The sequence below is a fragment of the Cynoglossus semilaevis genome, chromosome 4 (assembly GCF_000523025.1).
Source record: "Cynoglossus semilaevis isolate Cse_v1.0 chromosome 4, Cse_v1.0, whole genome shotgun sequence".
NCBI lineage: Eukaryota > Metazoa > Chordata > Actinopteri > Pleuronectiformes > Cynoglossidae > Cynoglossus > Cynoglossus semilaevis.
This window is the reverse complement of record NC_024310.1, coordinates 12,974,560-12,996,125: the sequence shown is the minus strand read 5'-3', so window position 1 is coordinate 12,996,125 and position 21,566 is coordinate 12,974,560. Positions and strand designations below refer to the sequence as shown.

At 41.4% G+C, this 21,566-nt stretch overlaps 1 long non-coding RNA gene across 4 annotated transcripts in view; it reads right to left on the bottom strand.

Moving 5' to 3' along the window:
- Positions 1-21,566, bottom strand: part of LOC103378159 (uncharacterized) — a 117,195-nt gene that overhangs the window by 93,494 nt on the left and 2,135 nt on the right. For 3 of the 4 annotated variants that reach the window (XR_003049546.1, XR_521483.3, XR_521481.3), the window contains exon 1: positions 617-1,525. The exons of the other annotated variant lie outside the window; for it this stretch is intronic. This is a non-coding gene — a long non-coding RNA (uncharacterized LOC103378159). Of the gene's footprint in view, positions 1-616; positions 1,526-21,566 lie in introns of those variants that run through there. 4 annotated transcript variants of the gene reach the window in all.

The following is a 21,566-nucleotide window of genomic DNA, read 5'->3' as shown; positions in this document are numbered from 1 at the left end:
TTCCACGTCAGTTTCCATTGTTAATGTTGCATTACTTTCTCTACTCATCGAGGTGTCCCTCACGGAGCGTTAAACACGGTTTACCATCCTCAGTGTCGACTGGGAAGAGCGCATCATCCCATCCATCAGTCACTTTGCTCTGACGGGATGGAGAGAAGGGGTTTTAGTGTAACTTAATATAGGCCGGAGTCTGTCAGTTACACTCTCTTTTTCACTGCGTCTACATGCATCACGGTGCTGACGCAGACACACCCGGGCCATTTCACACATGCAGCGCCACAGTCTGTGACACCAGAGCCTCCTGAACGGCACAGGATGAGGAGGGAATTGGGGAAGGGGGGCATTTAAAGAGAGGATTGAAAGAAATGACAATAAGCGCCTCCACAAGAAATAAACCCAGCTTTAGACAGAGGTTACATGATCCAAGAGCATTGAGTCACAGCACAAAAAGATAAGATACATAGATAGATAGATAGATGTAGGTCTGACAGATGGTAACCACAGGCCCTATGTTTGTTTCATTTAGGAGTTTTTACAGTCATTGCGGGACACTTTTGTGCATGTGCATCTGTGTGAAGGGGGGAGGAGAGGGGTGATTTGGGAGAGAGAGACTTACCAAAAGTGACACTAACGATGCTGATGTCGAAGCCTCACTGCTGCTGCTGCTGCTGCTTCTTTTCCCCCTCATTGCAGCTGTCCACGCGCTCCTCCACCAGGGCATATGTTTAAATATTCACAGCGGCTCCTTACTCTCTCTCTCTCTCTACCTCCGCTCTCTCTTGCTGACGGCGAGAGTTCCGTCGGTTCCTAATTCAACCGTAAAGAACCGCAACACATCCAGGTCCCATTAGTCTGAGCTGTAGCTGAGAAATCTAACAGGGACGTGATGAGGCGACAACAATCTGCAGCCCAAGTGTCATCAACAAGAAACCGAGCGAGAGAGCGGCGAGAGGGGTTGGAGGAGGCAAGGGAGGGAGGGAGGAAAGGATGTGAGAAAGGTGAGAAGGAGGAGGTTTGTTTTCCAGCTGCACTTGAGTCTCCGGAACAAACCCCACCTTAAAATCCCAGTACGACCCCAGTGAAGCTTCTGAAGACGAGGAAAAGACCCTTTAGATCCACAATCACAGCAGCCTGAGCGGTCAGTGGGTGGACGTGGATGAACCGAGTCCTCCCCGGAGGAGCTGTAACGCAGGAACACGCTGCTGTGAACATGCGGGGAGCAGGTGGAGGATGATGAGCGGTGATGAGGATGAAGGAAACGAAGCTCGAGCAGCTCTTCGTCTTCGGCAGGACGAGCGGTGACGATACAATCCCAGACTGAGTGCTGTCCAAAATCACCAAGGTCGAAAACTCTCCGCTTCTGGAATTTTTGGGAGCGACGCTCACCTCGGTCTGTTTTAGCGCCAGCTGCTGGCTACAACTTCGCCTGTCTTAGGCGCAATAGAGGAATCCCACCCAGGCACGGCTAACCACCTCTCCCTCTCTCTCTCTCTCTCTCTCTCCCAAACACACACACCTCAGCTCTCACTCTTGGTGCGTGTGCGCAGCCATGCCAGCAGTTTAGTCTCCATCCACGACTCTCTCTCTCTCTCTCTCTCTCTCTGTTTTCAACACAGCCACTGCAGTAGATTTGTCCTGGCGTGGATCATGTGGCAGAATGGGGGACAGAAGTGTCTCAGTGTCCCAGTGAAGGAAGCAGAAGGTGAAGACACCTCCTAAATCAGCCCTGTCTCTCTCTCTCTCTTTTTTTAAGAATCACGCAGGCGCGTCCACCTGCCTGCGCAGTCATGAGAGCTGGAAATGTAAAACGAACACACGTTTGTCACGCCATGATGTCTGGCCTGGAGCTGAGACAGAGCTCAGTCCAGTCCAGTCCAGTCCAGTGTCTACACATAAATACATAGTTGATGCAGACAGACCGCAGCAGCGTGCTGTTATTTAAAGCCCAAACACGTCAGAGCTGATGGGCTTTTTTTTAATGTATTTATTTTTACTTTACTTAGTGGCGGCTCAGTCCTGACCAATTTGGGAAATTGTTGTGTTAGCAGCAGATATGCTGTTAACAGGATGCCCCCAGCAAGGGCCAAGCATGTGGCTCCTCTGGGAATCAAACCCTAGACTCTCTGTGTGCTCCATAGTGTGCTAACCGGTACACTATGGAACCATACTAAAGCAGGAAAGAAGACAGGACATGGACACAGACCACTGACCCATCAAGGACCAAGTGCAGGAGGGACGTACATACACAACCGGGCAGCAGGTGACACGAGTGACACTGACGACCAGGACACAGGAGAGCGTGATGACACTGATTACCACAGCAGACACAGGCAGCAGGGGAGGAGACGGACACACCTCACACATGCATCTGCCTGCTGCTGCTGCTGCTGCTGCTCTACTGTTTCATATATATTTCATTTTGGGCTTTGCGGCAGTAGCATGACAGGTGGTGCAGTTATGGCAGATTCAACCCTGCACAGGAGCAACTGTGGGTTGTAATTAAAGGGCAACTCACAATAGGCGGGGCAGCTCCAGGGCATTTTTAATGAGATCTGACAATAACTCATTTCCAGGTGTTTTCAAGAAAGACTTTGATCAAATATTCTCTCTCTCAGCTGTGACTCAGCAACTACAAGCGATGTGGGGTTTTTTTTTCAATATGGCACTGAATTATCTTTTTTTCTAAACTTTGATCATTACTTTCTTCTGTGACATTAGTCATATTTGGGAATAAACAACTATTTACAAGACACTGTTTTTTTTTTTCACAATAACTTTGATTTTCCCACGATTTTACTTAGTTTAAGCATAAGGTGGTGGATGTTTAATATTTTTTTCAGCTGATGCTGACTGACCAGACCTATAATATATATATAAAAAATGAAACCCAATATCAATTTTTTTCTTTTTTGTGGTTGAATTTCTACCACCACCTTTGGACAATACCCTTTGAAAATAATAATAAAAAACCATTGATTTTTAGAATCTGTAGAACCAACGGCAGTTTTTACTTAATTTATGAGCAGGTAACACGACCTGAGGGCATTTTTCTTTTTCACCTGATTAATTGTGTACAACATACTGTAACATGTGGCCCCTTGGAAACAGTGAATCCATCTTCCAGTTTTGGAGGTTGTGTAAAGAGCACTACAAGGGCATTTGGACTGGGCTGCTGTGAAATACTGAACCCAAGAAAAGCCACAGCATCAAAAACTAGACTCTGCTGCATCTGCTGCATGAGTATTATGATGCTGCTGCTGCTGCTGCCGCTGCTGCTGCTAAGGGGCTCGAATCAGGTTTCATCCTGAGCTGAGGGTGAATGAGCATGTGTGTTCGTGAGCCCCCGCTCACACATGCAGGAACACATGCAGGATGCATGCACAGAATACTGATTGATATCGTAAAAGAGCCATGAAGGAAGTCAATCTGCTATTTATATCTGGCTGTGCTCCCAGGGCTGGAGATCGTAGTAATTTGCTGTAAAAGTAATTGATTAGTGTGATATTGAGAGATTGTCCGTCTTAACTCCATTCTCTGGCTAAAGTAATGAAGTTACAGTGTGGCAATCTTTGAAAGCATAATAGCATATTAGGGCCGGTCTGAGTCATCTTCTCCAATGAAGTCACTTGCACTCCCCTGTAGCTCGCTGGTATATGTAGGGCAAAAAAAGAGGGAACGCTCTAAGGTCAGATCCACTGCAAACGCGCCAATAATGCCCACAGAGGCTGAGCTTAATGACCTGGAACATATGACACACTGTAGGCTTTCTCCATCCACGCTCAGGTGTGCACAATCTTTGGATGTGTCTATTGGAGAATGACACCTGTGACACAACACACGCCTCGTCAATAACGGATCACTCCGATCAATTTCAATTTGGACCAGCGAGTCACTGAGCAAACCCCAAGGGCAAAAGTGAGCCCTGTGTGATAAATAAACGAATGCAAGAGAAAGAGAAAAAAACAAGGATTAAAGTTAGTTTGCAGCATATTTTTAGACCTAAGGGGGCGGAGGTCAGGTCACATGTTTGTGCCGCTTCAACAACTTTGATTGCAAGGCATGACCTGACACTGGGTGCTGATGGAGAAACTGTTAGACAGGTTTTAGCAGATTAAAAACCGACTGTAAACGCAGGGTCTGGAGTTCCATTCCTACAGCGCGACACAAGTCGATTTTCACCAAACTCACATACTGTCCATATGTACCTATGTCAAACACCTATGCTAACACAATGGTAACATCAGAATCTAGGACATCACTGGTGTTTGACTTACGCCTGGGAGCCATAATGAAGGGCAAAAAGTTCCCATAAAAAACAACTGTATCTTCCACATATAGCGCTCTGTGACGACGTTCTCGTCCGCTCATCAACTAGTTTTATCGTTTTAACTCAGATGTCAGAATGATGGAATAAGACTTTTTAATACATTTATAGGGAATGGCGGGAAAAGTCTTCATTGGCCTCAAACAAGATGGCGACTTCTTCATTTCCAAATCCAGGGCTTCGTTTTAACAAGACTGTTACAATATGAACTTTTCTAAATGTACGGTTTTCTTACAAAAAGCCATTTAAACTGCTACAAGGAAATAAGATGGTGACAAATAGACCGACACAGAATCTAACGGGCGTCAGCGTAAAAATCCCCACGAGTCAGCACAATCAGTAACCAGTCAATAATTAACACAGACTAGGTTTCTCTTCTAAGACGAATAAGTACGTGTAGATACCACTTTGACTGAGTACCTCTACTTTTCTCCACTCTGAAGAGCAATATGTGATTTTTACCAGCTGACATAAAAAAGTTATTTAAACAATTCTCTTAAACCTAATACAGTAAACCCTTGTTTTTCGCGGGGGTTACGTTCCAAAAAGAACCCGTGATAGGCAAAATCCGTGAAGTAGAAATCTTTAATTTTTTTACAATTAAATACTCGGAAAAAGAAGAGAAAGAACGAACAAACCATTTTACAGTCTCAACCATTTGTTTCACAAATAAAGTAAAATAAAAGTACTTTAGAAACGTTTCAACAAATAACTTCTGTAATGTACTGTCAAATAATAATTTTAATCATCAACGTGAACAGAAGGCTTCAAATTGCGGAGATTAGCACCGCCCACCGTGAACGGGAGAAAATTAAAAATGATTATGAAAAAAATACAAATTACCTGTACAGTCGGACAAATAGTGACTCAGCTTTATTTCACTGCTGTCTTCCTTATGTTTTTTTCTTCCTTCTTTATGGAACGAACGGAAGATTCATTAATTCCATAATGCCGACCTACAGCCGCATAGCTTTTACCTTCATTTAGCATGTCCAATAGTTTTACTTTATCACCGATAGACAGCATCTTCCGCTGCCTTTTGGTCCCTACCGCAGGTACTTTTGCCGGTCCAGAGCGTTTTGTCGACATTATGGGGTTTGATAAACTCGAAATTGCAAGAGAATTTGCACGTACGTAATGTCAATTTGGCAAGCTGTTTTACGTACGTGTACATATTAAACCGCAACGTTATTGGCGCACAGGTAGAGAAGAAGCGGAGTGACTTTTTAGCCAATCAGAATGCAGAACACAATGCACGACGCAAATCCGTGAAGTAGCGAAACCGTGAAAAGTAAACCGCGTTATAGCAAGGGATCACTGTATACAACATAAGCAGCGCTGGGCTGTAAAGAATCCCCGCTGCCACCGCTGCTGCCACCGCTGCAGGCCAAAAGTGGACAATATATTCAGAACTGTAAATCCAGTCAGCTGTGAACGATGGAGTCAGTCAGAAAGTGCTGATTGCTGCAGACATACATTTGACAGATAATCAGTTGAGTTCTATATATATATATACATACAGCCACATTAATACAGATGGGCTCCCACAAAACAGGCACAATCCTGGTACAAAGTACACAAATTATGCCACATATTATATAAAAGCACTTATTATATTAGTGTTGGTAGAATTAAAAAAAACAAGAGGGATTGTGATTAATTATTGTTAATAAGCATTTTGTAAATTAACAAATTCAGATATAATTAAACATTAGCAGAAGCTGCCATCAAAGTTAACATGTTGATGATTAAGAATCATTTATTTTATTGTTCTGACCCAGATCAACAGGTTTATTCTTGGGTAGATGCAGCTTTAGCACCTACAGCTTTCTCCAGGACTGTCGTAGCTAACATTAGCCCGTTAGTGTAAATATGAGTGGTAATAGTTGTTTGATCCCAAGTGATGCGTCCACATACTGGGAAACTGTGCAGCGTGGACAGCGTCCTCATCCAGTGATTGCTCCCTGTTATCATGAAAAAGGATTAAGCGTTGAACGATGAATTAATTAGTGTGTGATATATGCACAGAGTCTACATCACACACAGGCAGTCGCCAACAGCAGACTGCAGGTCAATCCTATTAAACCTGTCCCACCTGACTTTACAGTGAAGACAGTGATCAATAGAGGGAATACATTACAGACGGGGAGATGTCCCACTGATGTTAGCATTAGATAAGAGACAGAGAGAGAGAGAGAGAGACCACTGAGCATTAACTGAAGGAGGACACAACCCACTGTGTCGCCAACAGAGGCGGCTGTTGAAAGTTTAATCAGACGATGACTCGTCAGCATCGCTTATAGTCTGCGTGCAGAAGAACTTCTTAAATCCTTCATTTGTAAGAATGTTTTTACAATATATATATAGCCTTAGCTTAACCGCTACATTTGACCTAACATCATTCCCAATGACGTCTTACTGAAAGTAAAGAAAAAGGAAGTAGCATGGGACACTACTTTGTCTTTTAATGCACCTCACAAGGCCTCCAGAGAACTACTGTGGCTTTAATAAACATTAATAAACATTAAACCGTTCGTATTGAGACTCGCCCTTAAACCTGTTCCTTACTGTTGAACCACCTGACAGGAGCAGCCGTGTTGTACATGAACAGGTAATTGGGTGGAGATCTGATCTGGTCTTTTGGCAGCTGGTTAACTGGAGCTGCCAGTCCTCTATGGAGGACGATCAAGTTCTTCAGCCTGTAAGTGTGGATTACGTCAAAGCTGCTGAAAGTCTGTGGTTTATTCTTGGATTTACTAGCCACTCCGCATTAGCGCTAAGTGATGTTCATTTGTCCCATGCTGTAACCGTACTGTACCATCTCAGCTCTGGGTGATCAGATTTCATATTCAAGCCCAGCAGCTGAGAGAACGTTGTGGTTTCTGTGTGTCTTGTATCTTCAGATGGAGCCAAAACTGCCTCAACTATAGAGAAGGGCTGTAAGTCTGAGAGCTGACTAATCTGTCTCTGTGTCGCTCAATTAAAACAACAAAACATTTTCACATAAAGTGGTGGAAGTGTGTTACATAAGCAGTGCCAAATGAATCAAACCAGAACACAAAGTAAAAGTAACGAACTAATTCACTAAATTGTTCAACAGCCTTGACAGCCCTGCGTTATTCCTAACTCACTTCACTGTAATACAGCAGCATGAAGAAAGACCTTAGGACCAGTAATAACAAAAACTGACCCACAATCCCACAGTTCAACCTCAACAGACCAAGGTCATTGACCAGACACTTTCAAAATAAAATACCCTCACAGCGAGAAAATGAAATCACTGACATGGATGGATGGATAGAGAGATAGATTGATCGATAGATCAATCGATAGATAGATAGATAGATAGATAGATAGATAGATCGATAGATAGATAGATTTTCTAAAGAAATAAATCTTTAATTGACAGTAGTACCCCACAGGACATCCCGTACTGATGTGTACATACATACAGTTTAACTTCTACTGTAGCGTGTACATACATACATACAGTTTAACTTCTACTGTAGCTTTAATTGCTGTAAATCAATCAAGTGTCTTCTGGACGGCAGGATCTGAAACTGGTGACAGCTGCAAAGGCCCATGGGCTTCAGATGTGATGCTCCATTTGTCTACTTGTCAAAGACTGGTCATGGGAAGAGAGCGCTGCAGTGGATTACAGCAGCTTTGTTTGCGCCGCTGAAACCCACTGTAGTGTACATTCTTTCTTGTTCAATATGTGCTTCTGTCTAACAAGGCATATTTCCCTCTAATGTATTGTAAAGACATCTGTCCCCTTCATAGGAAACACATTTCAAAGCATGTCTCTCTCTTTTGCTTAATTTTAGCAAACATATTGGCATGTGATGCATTGGCATCTCAGCACAGATCCACGTGCTCCTCCGGCTACACTTGTTTGTATTATTTAAGTGGGATTTCCTTCACATCCTAATGAGAAGAACACAATCAAATTTACACGAGGAAATTAAGAATAAAACCTCAAATGTTGTATAAATGGGACCTGAATACCACAACCAACATTGGTTTTCTTCACTGGTTGTCATCCCACCACGACTGACAGCTTTTACCCATGTATGAATCATACATTATTTAGTATGATGTACCGTGTGGGCTGAGATATTTACATCAATCCATTTTTGAACTTGTCATCTTTCTGACAATATTGGAGATATCGTTTTCACCATTTATAAACAGTCTGTAACTGGGCCCAGCAAAACCAAGAGCTGACCCCTTGGTTGGTCAGTTGATTCCATAACTGTAATAAAGTGGGAAGTTAGGAAGTGGGTTAGAATTAGATTATTTTTTGGGTCACTTTTCCTGTTACATCTCCGTCTGACCCATTAGATTTAAAAAAAATGTAAATGTATGGACTGTAAACTTAGTTAAAGGCAGCAACAGCCCTGCACGGACAACAGACTTTTCACAGGGAATTGTTTGGAACGACTCCTAATAAGTTGCTCACCCAGTCTCACTCACATCTGTCACGCATCACAAAGCCCCAAACAAACGTCCTGGTTGCTCTAGTTGCATCAGTCAAGAACAGGGGGATAGCAAAGACATTGGCTGGTCGTTTGATTGGCTGGTCGTTTTTTCCTTTCTTAGTTGGACTGAAACACACACTTGAAACATGAAATAGTGGATTCAAAACAGTTTGATTTTAACAGAACAGCCATATAATCATGTTTTCTTAGCATCAAATAGATGCCGTTCATCTTGGTGAGGCTGAACCCAGTGGTGGTTTCTAATCTATTCTATAGCCTTTGTCTACAGTCTTTACAAAACACCAATATGAAATAACTCCCCTGATGTGAGGGGCACATTACTGTTGACACTGCTGTTATTTTCACCCCTGCAGAGAAACATTTCCAACCTCATCAAACCCCTGTCTGTTTTTAAAGACATTCAAAAACAAATACTCAAACCACCACAAGAACCAAAGGCCAATGTTTTTTTATAATTCTTTTTTCTCTTGTCTTTTTTTAGAGGGAACTATTGTAACATGCTCCTCTTTTTTAATTTTTCAAATTGAAGGTACGTCATTTTAGCTAAGCACACTGATAAAAGCAGAAATGCTGCTATCTGAGAGAGTGAAAAAAATCTTTACACCAGGTTTTTCAAGGTACCATGGCAACAGAGCATTCAAAAGAATTCTGTTGAGTGAGCGGCCAAAGTGTCTGATCATGAGGACAAAAATCTGTAACTCCAAAATGTAAGAGTCTGATTGCACGTAGAGGATTATCGCGGCACTTCCTTTATCTCGACCTCTGTTCACAAACATTTCTTTTCATCCTGTCACCGATCCACGGTGTGAAGAAGAGTGTGTGGAGATGAAGGGCTGTGAGACGGACACACAGCTTTGATTGACACGGTAGCAGGATGAGTAGCCAGCAGACATGATGTAGGCGGTGATTTTCCCCCCTTCTTTCCTACACACACACACACCGAGAAGCTCAGTTTCAAATCACAGAGGAAGAGGTGGCAATCAACGCTGCTGCAGCTGTCTATCCCACAGATCTTTTCACTCGTCCCAGTCTTGATTCCTAGTGCACAACAAACACCTTCTGACACATCCTGACAAACATGATGACATTCAGGAGACGTTCCGAGGGCATCTGTCGGCACAGGCCAGACTGAACGCTAGGGAAATATGCTGCATGGGCATTCGGTTAAACGCTGCACTAAATACACGTGGTGCATTTCACTGCTGTCGGTCTGTGATGATTGTTCAACTCAGCTCCTCAGTGGTTGAAGCACTGAGGCGTTGCCAGACTTCACACATATTGTGTGTGCTCATACACTTCATTAACAAGGCAGAAGGCTTACAGAAACCTGTGATGCCATATAAGGTGTTGACTATTTATATATAATGTTGATCATGACGTGTATTGTAGATTTACTTTTTTTTTTGAACAGGGAAATTATTTTGTTGTAGATAACGTATTGGAATACAGTCATGTATGTAAGAGTTATTAGCAGCGACCAAATACAGTAGCCATGAGAATATTTTGAGATCTTTAGAATATCGTTTTGTCAGCCGTATTATTCTATGAGACAACAAATCAGTAGAGTTCAAATAGCTAGCACAGAAGGAAAACTCATTAGAAAACTTCATGCATACAAGGAAGGATCTCACAGTGAGAGAATGCTGGGAGGTCTGCCACAAGGGGGCAAAGGTGAACTGGGAGAAGGAAACAAGGATACAGGTGTGTGAAGACACAGGGGGAGCACCTTAGGGGAGGAGCAACAAGGAAACAAGGAATAAGTCAACAAGATGTTATATACAAGGAGTCCTTGGTTTACGGCAGGCGTGGTCAAACGTTTTGACTCGTGGGCCACAATTGTCCTAAAATTGAACAGGGGGGTGGGGTCAGGAGCAGTGCGTGTGAACTAAGATAAATGGCATGTAAAAGTCATGCATAAAGGCTAAAATGCTTTTATCAATATCTATGCTTCTAGAGAGTTCTGTGAAACACTAATTCCAGCGTCAGGTTGGTGGTTGGTAAGGAGAGCAGCAGGAGTGAAAGGACAACCACGAAAACCTGCCCTCATATACCGTCTGGAAGCAGTGTCACTGACTACACGACAGTGGGCTGAGGGTAAAAATGGCAGAATAGATGATGTTGACATTTACAGTGACCGGGATGGACGGAATTAGAAGAAAAGTTCAGGCAGACAGAGACGGGGAGTCAGATATTCAGAGTGGGTCAAAGTACATAGTATCAGTCTTTAAACACATCTGTTTAAAGACCGCTGCATTTTACGGCTCTGTGCTTCATGGCTTTTACAGTGGGCTTTTCAAACTGTAGAGTGTTCCGGCTCAGTGGACATAAGTAACAGGGACCAGCAGGGCTCAGGTGAAAGGAGAACACAGGCTAACACACAAAGGCTGGGTGACTAAAGGCCCCAGTGTGGCTTCCATCTGCTCTTTTTGGGCCGACTCTGATAAAAGTGTGTTATCAGAGCAGACAGGCAGGCCTAAATCACAGGGTGAGTAAAGGTTAGAGCTGTTGGTTTGTTTCCTCACCCATGGGGCAGACAGGTGAATGTCAAAGCAGCGTCAATCACCAACAGTCGAGGTTGGAGGGTGAGTCAACCCCCAGGGCACGAGCTGATTTATGCATTACTAGTGTTTTATTTTTTTAACCTAACCAACCGAAAATGCTTAAAACACGCTGTCAATAAAAAGCCCTCAGAGTCCTGGATAAAAACAGTGACATTTAACACATGTAGACAGATAAGAGGTGAGTAATGCAGCTGCCATTAAACTAACGTAGTTACTCATGGGCAATACCAAAGGGCTCAGCAGGGATTTCACAATGTTTTATCTACGTACATTTAATTATATGTCAGTCTAAAGCACCCCCACCTCCACCCCACCCCCCTCAATTCCTACCCTACATTACACAGTGTGGTGTTTTTTGTTTGTTAACTGGAATTCTCGTGTCCTGTGGTCTGGTGTTTAGCTCTCTGAAGTCAGAGAGTTCAAATTAAATGGTTGAACTGGAATTCCAGGCAAACATGGATGTCCACCGAGGTAATTGGATGTTACCACCAGAAAGAAACAGTTTGCACACTGCTGTTCCCGCTTCATTATTTGTCATCTCCTAACGGATGGTGAACGCTAATAGGGTGAGAGCGAGCTGACTTTTCTGAACTTTTGTGATGATCCCTTATCCATGAATCCTCCAGCTGGGAAATGGAGCTGCATTTAAGCAACTGTTGTTGAATATGGGGAGAGAAGTGCAAAGACCTTTAGTCCTTTGACAACTGGAGCTCCGCACCTTCAACGAGAACAAATAATAACTGCACTTATTGTTCTCACATGTGCTGGCTGTTTCACTGTGTGCTGCATTAGACCATGCAATTCCACTGGGACTATTCATTCAATATTCAGTGTCTCCAGAGGTTCTTCCATGCCTGCGGCAGAAATAGTTTCAAGCTCTACAGAGACTGGTCTAAGTATGATCTATTAAATCGACGGTCAATTTAAAAAAGCTTGTTAAAAAGAACCTCACAATAATGTTGCATCATAGTTAAAGACCAGGCAGAGACACAGAGTCTGACGTTCCAGAAGTCTGAGCTGTATCAATTATTTCAACAACCACTCAAAAAACACCCAGAGCCACAAACACATCTCAAAAAAGGACCTATTTTTGTAAATTGTGTATTGTCCATCCATCCATCCATCCATTTTCATCCGCTTATCCGTTACAGGGTCGCGGGGGCAGCAGTCGCCACCCAAATCACATTGCACCGTACCAACCCCCCTAAACCTTCCTGCGGGTGGTGAGTCCACTGGAAGGTACCAACCTCCCTAACCGGGATTCAAACTTGCCCAGGAGGTGAACCCTGGGGTTCCACACCAATGACAGAGACATTGCCTCTGGGCCAAAGCGCCACATTGTGTATTGTACCATAGAAAATATAATGCAAAATTCTATTTGGATCGGTCCAAAATAGTTGGTTTACATCCAATGATTGGGGTTAATAGTGATGGGATTCTTGACGCCATTGAAAAGGTCTCTGGTTCTCAACCCCAAAATCCCTATAGCCATTTGAAATACATGGGTATATACTATGTGTATATATATATATATATACACTTCAATCGAAAATGCTGACAGTTATTTACAGTTTTGGCTTCAAAGGCTGTGACAGAACAATAACCAGGGATATGTGTGAGAGCTACACATATTGGTTAGCATTTTGTCATTGCTAAAAGACAAGCGGTGGAAGACAAATGACTGTTTAATCCTGCTCATGTGGACCATAACTGCTCCTGTGATTAATGGACTGTGCCAGTGATCAAGTGTGACTGGACCAAATTTGGTGGTGTCGTATGACGGTAATCTGTCATGGTTGCCATACACATAAAAACCAGTGTGTGTGTGATAGCTCTTAACATTAATATGAGAGAACGCAATGACAGGAAGTAACTATGACTCCCAGATGTCATTTTCTACAACCTTTAAATGGCTGTGCAGACTAACTCATGAGTGGCATCGCAACCCTCAACCAACACTAACTGCATTTACAACCTGTTTTGTTGCAGACAAAAATACCTTTTATGCCATTATGTACATTTGTGAAAACAGAAAAAGATTTAATGCGGCTTTTTCTATGTAAATGCACCACAGTTCCATTTGCATGCATTAACAAATCCCTTGTGGCTCTTTAGGAATTGTGTTATTTCATTTCCCACTGTTCCTACAGAGTCACCCGTAGTTTACATTTCAAAACAACACTATTGCATGCAGAATCTCTCCGACAGGTGCTGTAACGATCTGCTTTGCATACTGTAAGTGGATGATGGCGTGAATGCAGCATAAAAAAGGTGAGAGTCTGTCGACCGTGGTCTAATTTAGAGGTCTTGTTGAAAATTCAGACGTGATGTAGTCAATAAAAACTGTTTCTGTGCTGCAAATCACGTTTCCTTAAAATATGCATTGACTGCTGCAAATGAGCATCGACATGAATACACGCAGCAAACTGGTGAGGAAATACTGAAGTTCCCTGCAATTGCTGCATCCAGTAATGTGGGGAATCACAGCAGTTTTACTATTATATGACATTATTACATTAATATTTCACTATATACTGTAGCTAGCTAAGGAGTGACATAATACCATATATACTGGGGCAGTGGTGGTTAAGGAAGCGCACACTCACTGCTCCCAGGGCACTCGGTGACCCCTGCTCACTTTGGTGATGGGTAAAATGCAGAGGTCACGTTTCATTGTGTGCAGTGGTGTGCTGTGTCACAATGACAAGTGGTTATCTTTCACTTCCTCACTGTGCTGTTGTTTAATCAGTGTTTCTGTGAATTACCCACAATGCCTAGAGTGGAAGTTACCGAATTGAAAGTCAGATCAACGGTACTGAGAAATACGAAGAGCTATGTCTTTGATACAACCTTGAATAATAATAATAATAATAATAATAATAATAAAATCAGTGCTGCTCCGTCAAGTTCTGGGGCAGTCTGTCTACTCCACTGCACCACAGGTTCAGCTAACATGTCACCTAGGCAGGAACACAGGACATCAGTCAAACTAGGAAAAATAAGTGAACACTCTTTAATGAGCTGCAGCACAGGTCTGATGTGCTGATTAGCTGTGGCTTTGTGTTCTGGTTGAACAGATGGCATCTCTATAAGGAGTGCGTGCATTGTTCCTCAGTGTACATGGGTTTTTACAAGCTAATCTGGTTTGTCTGCAATTTACTGGCAATCTGTCCAGGGTCGGCCCTGGCTCTGCCCTATGTCAGCTGTAACTGCTAAGTGGTGGACGATTTACCATTTAATTAATAAACAGAGACACATGCAGCACGTAAGTAAACCACGATCACAACAGGATCGGTGGTTAAACAGGAGGTGATACGACTGGAGTGGGGGTTCAAATTTGGAGGAATGCTGAGCACAGTCTCCCTAGAACAGTGAGTTACAAACAGCAAATCTCAGCACCGTACGTCTCTCACACTGTGCAGCAATGCCGTCACTGATGCACTGAAAAAGCAGATGCAACATCTGCAAAATCTGCTCCTATGGACATCTTTCAGTAAAAAAATCTACTCCAATAATTAAAAAGAAATCATTCAATATTTATGTCCATTACTTTGAATTCATTATGGGGGAAATTAGACTTGAGTGAATAAATAAGGCATTAACCCGTCAGTGGACAGGCCCTCCTAACTGACCAATGAAAGACTACATTCACCATTTGGCATATTAGTACAGTACAGTACAGTACAGTACAGTACAGCATAGTATAGGATGCTGTTAGAGATGCACTGACTGCAATTCATTTGGATGCTGGTAGAGATGCACTGACTGCAATTCATTTGGCCAAACCACTCTCAAGGTTTTAGTAAGTGTGATTTGTCACTTCTGATTTTTCATGTTCCTTTAATTAAAAACATACTGTATATATAGTATAACTCATAGTTAGAGTTATATTCTCCATGTATCGCTACATAGTATAAAATATAATATAGCATAGCACAGCAACTCACATACTGTACATAAATACCTATGTCACTCACCTACGCTAACACAGTGGTAACATCATAATCTAGGACATAAAAACATCAGAAGAGTCGGACTTATGGTTTGGAGCCATAATGAGGGGCAAAAGTTCCCAAAGAAAGCGGATGTAGCACGATCCAATATATGACGAACCACTGGCTAATGTAAACAACTCCTGCACCACGTTAATATTTATAGTGCCATGTTAATTCTTCCACTCTGCTCACCGTTCAGTTCCTGAGCAAATTTTGTTTTTAAAATCACAAACGCTGTATGTCAAAATGATGGAAGAAGACTTTCCTAATGAGGCTGAGGATGTTGTAATGTAGAGTAGCGTCTTTCTGACATTTTCTGTAAACCCTGCATTCTCATTTCAATTAATTCATAATCAATAACCTACAGACATGTGGATAAAGTCTACAACCTCTAGATCTCTGCCCGTTTCCACTGTAGCTTCTTCTCCTACAGCTGCTCTCAACACACATGGCTCCATATCAATTGATCATTTTGTGCCTCCAGGTTCACTCCAACTGCTCTCAGCGTATTCCCAGGCTGATTGACCAGACAGGTCACCCTGCTCAGATGTCAGGCCTCTTTGGCTCTGTCCTGCAAACTGTCAGTCTCACTTTGCCCCCAGCCATCACCTGCCAAAACCCTCTGCTCCCCTATAAATTTACACTGAGCACCAGGGGCTGTGGCCTGCATTTACAGTTCACCTGCTGGAAAGAACACTGCAGCACATCCTTGGCCAACTTTCACACCTCCCAAATTTACAGCTTAACAAGGTCAGACAAAGATGAAGTGTTTTTCTTGTAAAATTACAACTTTGAGATTGGAATGAACGATAAGTTATGTGGACAGCTGCGGTGCTTTATGATTATTGGCTTATTGGCTCGGCTTGTAATTCATGTGTTGGAATCAGACCATTGTTCAGAGCAGGGAGCATTCAGCAAATAAAACATCGGAGTTACTATTTGGACTGGACAATAGCCTCAGTGTCCCTGTGTCTCAGTGGGTAGAACCTCTGGTTAATAACTATATGTTTTGTATTTTTATGTAAAATGTATACATAAATATTTCATTTACTAGCTTCCTGTTGTACTGTTTACTTGATTTTTACTCTAGAATAGTATAGAGACAAAGTAAAGAAAAAAAACAAAACAAAGGGTGAACATTTATGTCTAAAATAAGAAGCTAATGTAGCGTCCAGTAAAAGCAGTATAGATAGATAGATAGATATAATATAATTAGTTCATCATTTTCTCTGTACACGTACACCAACATCTTCTGACAGTCATCCCTTCACCTCCTGCCGACTCTCCTGTCTCAGGTCTCTCTTCTCTGCTCTAAATATTTGGTCTCTTCCATCTTTCTATCCAAGGTCATCTGCACTCCCCTGCCTTCTCTCTCTTCTTCCCCTCACTCACCCTTATCTTTCACGTTTTAAACTTTATTTAATGTCATCAGCCATTCTCTTCATCTATCAAACCGTTTAAAATCATTTCCAAATCCTTTAGAAATAGAGTAGACCAGGTTTTGCAGTTTGTTGAAAATGCGGCTGCTTGAACTTCAATGAGAGTAGAGTAAAAATATATATTAATATCTAATGTTATTTACCTAAACTGTTCTGTTTACTATTTCCTGTGCCAAGCTGTACATGTAACAAAACAATTAAAGACTCACTAAAATGGAGAAAACAAATATAGATCACCGTTAATTAAATATGATCATGACTTGAGCTTATTTCTCTTAATGAATTTTAATTTCACTGCGATCAATCGGCTTACTACTATAAGCTATACTATACTAAACTATACTTACTATAAAACACAAGTGGAAGAAAAGAGAGGATTCTGAATGAATCATTTCAGAGAAAGACAAAGACAGGATTGTCTCAGTGATTTGCAGTCAGTCCTCACTTCATGTCGGATTTATGGAGTCGGATCAAATCAAGTCAAGTTTATTTAAAGTGCTTTACAGAGATTAAACACCTCTGTAGAAAAGTGTGCCGCATAGAGAACTGCAGTGAACGGACACATTTCTCCTGAAGACCTGATCCTACTGTGTCCTGTAACCGTCTCTTTTTAAATGCAGAGTCAGCAAAATGCCTCAGCTCCTTCACCTGCCTTTGATTTATTCTTATTAAATTAACATTAATCAAACTTAATGTTTGATACAAAGGAACATGCTGGGGGTCCATGGGTAAAACCTTAGACAAATGTTTGTTACCCATAGAATACCATTTAAACTCATATTTGTGTCAGGTTTGATCTCAGTAAACATAAGAAAATCACATTTGTCTAATAATAATATATGAATGTTAGGCTATTATTTTCATTGTGACAGTTCATAAAAAAAACCCTGTAGTGCCGTGTAGATTTGTTCAATTTAACATTTTTGCTAAAATCCCTAGTATTCATATGCAAAATCTACAACATTGCTCAATTTTGGTGAAAGTACAGCATTATTCCGTTTGAGTGGACTCTCAGTATCACAATTAGACAAGGACAGTGGGCTTAAACACAAGACTCACTGACAGAGCAGAAGGGTCAGGCAGACTTAACAGAAGAAGTTTGTGGGACAGAAAATCAGTCTGGGGAGGAAAGCAGTGACGGAGGAGCAAAGAAGTAGAAAACAGAGTAAATGAGAAGAAGTACACAAGACAAAGAGTGAAGAAGAAGATAAAAGAAGAAAATATAGCATATGGGACGTTGCTAACTGGCTAATGTAGCCGACCTTGCTAAACCTAAACACAGTGGATCATGGTTAATTGAAGGGTTGTTTATCTCTGTACATAGCCCTGAGACTGGATGGTACAACACAAAGGGTGTGTCCTGCCCGAGCCTATTGACAGCCAGGATTGGTTCCAACTCCCCATGACCCTGAATAAGTCTGAACTGAAGAAGAAAGAAATGGATCAATGGAAAAATAATTCTATTTTTCGGGGTTTGAAGGAGGGATTTTCCATTGATGCTTCAGGGTTTGTTTGTTTTTTAAATGTTTCACCCTGAGTGAGGACGGTTGTACACTGGAGTGTGTCCTCTGTGTTCTGTTGTTTATGTCCATTTGCGTTTTCAGATTGACTTCCTCCCTTCATTTCTGACTACATCCAGTGCAGCTCACCATAATTATAATAACAATTAGGTCTGTTAGTCCATGAAAATATTCATCAGATTAATCACAGGGTAGATGTGGATTTATCATGATTAATCACGACTGTAATGTATCACGACCAATGATGATGAATTGGGACAAATGCACAAATATGACACTTTTTCTCAGCATGTTGCTGTAATAGAAAGACAAATAACAGCATGATGATGTTTGTGTCTCACGTCTGTTTTCATTCATGACGAATCCAAATGATGGAAATATTAATATGGAAAAATGACCAAAAAAATGTGCAAAATGATAATTCAATTCATCCCCAAAATATGTAATACCTACATATATTTCCTTTTCATAGAGTTAGAGCATCTTAACCATCGATCATAATAACAGGTACGTCTGTCAATCAACAAAAAATGTTTCTCAGATTATTCACAGAATAGCTGTGGATGAATCCTGACCATCACACTGTGACGTCCTCCTGCTATGCATTAGCATGGTTGCTAAATAAATAAAAACAGGTGACCACATACACCCGCCTTTTGTTTTGGTCTTTTTATGTTTGCAGTAAACAGAGAAGCAGATGCAGGTGGAGCTCCTCAAAAAGGCCCTTTATCATTAGCCTTCACGCTGGTTTGCCCACATGGACATGCAGTGAGTAAACACGGTACAAATATTCTCTTCCTATTGTTCTTCTGTCCAGTTGCAGGCTTCTCCTGTGTCGACTTTAACACATTTGTTTTATTTTCTGTATATGCCGTAAACAAACCACAGCTCATTCTCTTCATCTAACTGGTTTTCTCTGATGGTTGTGCAGCTTTCAGCGCCGTTTGTGAATGTTAAAGCTTTGATCTGGTTATATTGACGTCATCCTGAAATGCCAGGGTAAAAGTAATACGATTTTAGCCTTCAAAACCAACTATCAGCCAAAGGCCAAAAACCTTCTCAAAACCATAACCACTATCAGCCAAAGGCCAAAAACCTTCTGTTCTAAATGTGAAATGTGAAAAAGAGAGGGGGCTGAAAATACACAACTTCCTTTAAAAAAAAACCCCAAACATAATTACTTTGTTTACATGCATATGCAAACATTCACAGGTAATTAATTTCCAACAATTAGTTCTCTCAAATGTTACACACTGGACCCTGTAAATTGAAGCTTGTAGCTTAACAGTCATTACCTTGGGCAATGTTTCTTTATTTGGAACAGATCAATTATTTCCACTCACACACAGGAAAACAGCCCATAATATTCTACATTACCACCATTTGATTCCTCCTGCCATTTGTAATGGCTCTGTTGGCGCTGCAAACGTTAAAGGCAGGAAACCTGTTGTTCCTCTGGTTAATGTAAACTGACACAGAATACCTCTGCAGTTCAACAGAGACACATAGATTCTCTTTAAACATCTAACAGCACCACATAACTGCTGACCACTGCCCCCTGCTGAGCACTGAAGGATCTTTAGGGATTGTTATGGGTCAGTAAATTATCTAAATAAAGGAAGCAAAAGAAAAATGACTGGATTCCCCTTAAATCACACGTGTCAAACTCAGGCTCGGGGGCCAAACCTGGCCCACAGTGTAATTATATTTGGCCTGCGAGATCATATCAAAGGTGTACTAGAGTTGGCTCGCCAGTATATACAGTAGTAGCTATATAGTATTAGCGCTGTACGCTGTTATAGCGCATACATTTTGTTTGTTTTTCTGTTGTTGGTCTGTGAAAAAGGGATTTACATTAAATTTGTATTTGTCTTTGATATGATGTAGAGATGTTTATACCACAGCCTGTATCAAGTTGATTTGAAGTATGGATGCCGACCTAAGATCACTCTGCCACCATATTAAATGAAGCTGAAGATATCAACAACCTGCACCTCTTTGTCCCTCTGGCGTCGTGACTTTCTCAGACATAACGTTTGTGCCTCCCACACTGAGTAACTCAGCCTTTCTTCATATTGACATTTCTACAGCAGATGTTTGAAGGCCTCAGTGTGAAACCCACAGCCCACTTCTTACCTCATTAGAAATCCACCAAGCCTTGTATTTTAATTAAATCACCAGCTGTGACACTAAGGTTTGCAATTAATTAGTACTTCAATTTAACACAACATGAGATATTTACAGTACTGTGTGTTTCTTCCTCATTTTATTGAGATTTTTTTTTGAGGTTTTTTATTGAGGTAATCACTGATCTATATTCGTGGCATGTTATTAAAATCTACTGCTAACAAACGAGGTCCATTTAAGAAAAGATTTTGTTGCTTTACTTCATACATCAATATCACCTGAATTATATGATACAATACAGTTGTATTACAAAATAGAGCTTGTATTTCAACACCAATGACTTGAGCATATATTAGCTGAGATGAGCGTGTGACCACATCCGTTTGAAGTGATGTGAGATCACGTGCACAACGTAAAGTTGGTTCAAAATTTTACCAGACTAAAATAAATAATCTTTTTTGTGGAATTCCTTTGTACATAATTATAGAATTTTCTAGAATTCTTCCTGTGTTTTAGTTCTTTCGACACAAATAATAAAATCTGTTTTTAATCTGCTCGACAAAAGTGTCCAGGTCTGTGTCTTATTCACAGGGTGACAACTGCAAAGCTGCACAAACTGCAGTCCTCAGCAGCGGCCACTATGGAATGGATTACAAGGCTGACAGCGATGTCTGAGAAGTAGACAGAGCAGCTGCATGGGGATGTGACCAAGTGCAGGTGGTTTAGTATTTAATGAGTTCATTGACAGAAGCAGCACATAATGCTCATCTAAGTGACATTACTGCCTCTGCAGAGGGAGATTATATTCACAAGGCGGTAAATACTTTCATCACTGAGAGAAAGGGTTGCAGATATTAGTACTGGTGTATTAGGGTTCATATTATTATTATTCAGAAAATCCATCATGACTAATAATTTGTATAAACACAGGACAAAGATAATAGTTTGTTCAGAAATAATATAATATCCATGGATATGATTTATACCCATGTTATATCTATTTATTGACGTCTCATTCCTCTAAAAGTGACGTGTTGTCGGGCCGAGCAGACAAAGGCTTGTCATTCTGCGCTTTCTGCCATTTGTGTAGTTTAGTTG